We start from the raw sequence: 2665 nt of genomic DNA on the forward strand, positions 1-2665 counted from the left end.
TTAACTTCTGAACCAGTTTGTCTGGGAGCTCCAGTATGTCCTTCACTGGTTTCCATCCTGGCTCTCGCTGTCTATCCAGTTTACCGAGTTGGTCCCAGGTATGTCCAAACAGATCCGTGTGGTCAGCCTTCCGGATTTGCTTCCACACGTCAGCTGGCAGGCATAACCCGAAGAACAAGTCAATGTCCGCTAAAGTCATTATCGTCGAACCCAAAGCTGTGCCTAATTCGGTATAGAATGCTGTCGGGTTCTTTCTCAAATCGGGCAGAGTTTGTTTAAAGGTTAGGATATCTTGCCGGTCCCATGGTTGGTAAACCCAATTATACACAACTCTCCCTTTTGCATCTGCATGATTAATATCATTGCTTGTTCCCAGGCCACGTGGCGGGATCCAATAAGGGGCCGCCTCTCTAATGTGCATCATAGTATTGGCTACTTCTACTGAGGTCGTTTCAGGGACTGTAACCTTGGTTTCTGGTTTTTGTTCCATGAGGTGGCGGAAGACCTCAAGCATCTGCATGAAGAGCTCCGTCGCCTCACATTCAGTCCCATCTCCAACATCAATCTTCCTATACAGCTTTGTTAGTTTAGCGGGGCCCTTACTTTGATACCTATCTTCATATGCGTTCAGGGTGTGGTAGCTGAATCGCAAAATGAAGTGCCGTCTGTGGCTGTCGGCATGTGAATTATATATGTTCATTGTGTATTCTTCGCTCTCCCTTCGTTCTACTAAGGTCTTTGCTATTTTGTCGATCCCATCCCGCTCATCTTTGCTCAACCTATCTGGCCTGGCTGGTGGTTGCTTGCTAGCCTCGGGATCGTCTGACGATGTTGTTAATGCGGCTGGTGCGGAGGCCGCGAGGGCCGGTGCACTAGCGCTAAGATCGCTCTTGTTTGCACTTAGAGCCTGCGGGTGTTGTTGGCAGGGGGCATACCGTGGGGGCATGTAGATGATTGGGGGACCTAGTAGTAACTCATCGTTTGCCCGCTGTTTGGAGGGCAATTCAGGGTAGAGCGCAGAGGGGGTCCTGACAGGACATTGACCTGTCGACCCTAATTCTTGGTTTTGTGTAGCTTCCTTTCTTTCTTTTATTTCTTCTTCTAGTTGCTTTGCGGCTAGGTGGGCTGCCTTTCGTAATTCTTTCCCTATTTTTGCTTCTTCTCTTTTCTTTCGTTGTTCCGTTTCTTTGCGCCACATGCCTATACTATTGAACATAGTGGGCGTGGTCTTATTCTTCTGGAGCGCTATTTCCAATGTTTTTATTTTGTTTTCATCGAAGGAACCTATCAGTGGCCACTGACTTTCAGGGTTCTTCTTTGTATTTTTATGCCATAACTTAGTATAAGCAATAGCGACTAGTCCATGCTTAGTGAACATGTCCTTATTAGGGGTGCCTTCCAGTGGAGCCGGATGGTTCATCTCTAATAAGCGGTTCGGGCTGTACAGGCTACCAATCAGTGGGGAGAAGATAGGCATGACGGGTTACAACGGGGACAAAGGTCTGCACTACCTATCTTATCACGGCGGGCAAAGACTAGACAGAATATTTCTATTCTCCGTTTTTTGCCGGCGGTGAATACCTCAAAAGAACCAATACCGAACAATCAGTGTTCGGTCAATCAAACAATCAGTGGGGAGAATAAGTGGGTACGAAAAGTTTGCGTTACCCACCCTTTCTCTACCTGCAAAGAGAGACCTTGTTCTTCCCTGTTTGCAGACAAAGAATCTCCAGACAATAATCCCCGAACGATAGTTCGGGAAAACAGTGGGGGAGGAAGATAGGCACGACGGAATACAACGGGGACAAAAGTCTGCGTTACCTATCCTTCACTGCTTGCAAAGAGAGAGCCTGTTGTTTTCTCCGTTTGCAGACGGTGAATCTCCAGAGGGTTCAACAAAGCGTAATACTAGTATTATCCAAACCAAACAATCTTTTCTCAGTTCGTCATGTCTTCACGACCTTACCCGGACAGCATGGACGGTTTCCTGTCTTCTGAATCCAGCGCCCGATCGTCCTCTCTTCTTCGTGATGTTCGTGGCACTCCTGATGGTTCCCAGTCAGGACCGTAGATCACTCGAGAGAGGTCTGTTCGGAACTAGTGAAGGTCGGATGATCGGCTGTCAGACGAGGGTCTATCAGACACGAGCTCTCCCGATCGTTGCAGTCGTTCACTCTGTCGTCGGGACCTCTCCCACTGGATCCACGTGTCGCTGATGGGCCCCACGCTTTGGGACGCCAATTGTGGAAAAAGGGTAGGGCTATGACCTTTTTCAAGATTTGCCCGGCGCTAACCGCCTTTGTACCATTCAAATTACCAAGCAATGAGGCAGGCGCCGGAGACCAGAAGGCAGGAAACAGAAGTTTTATTCCGACGGAGCAGAACACATCAGATCAGACAACAAGGTATCGTCTCGAGGTGCTCTAACAGCCTCTCTGAGGCCTGGCCTCTTATACACTGGTTTATGGCATGTGACCTTTCTTTATTACAATCATAACATTGTGAAGTAAGGAAAAAGACATCCCCATAATCCTCGTGTCAATCCCACCCCCGTATACCTTCACAATAGAGGTCCTCAACCTGCTGATAAGAGGAGGGGGTCATCACGCAGCTGAGTGTTTCGCCAAGTCTTAGGATGTGTGCGCCTGATCATATCCCAGGGGGT

Source organism: Lissotriton vulgaris, chromosome 5 (assembly GCF_964263255.1).
Source record: "Lissotriton vulgaris chromosome 5, aLisVul1.2, whole genome shotgun sequence".
Classification (NCBI taxonomy): domain Eukaryota; kingdom Metazoa; phylum Chordata; class Amphibia; order Caudata; family Salamandridae; genus Lissotriton; species Lissotriton vulgaris.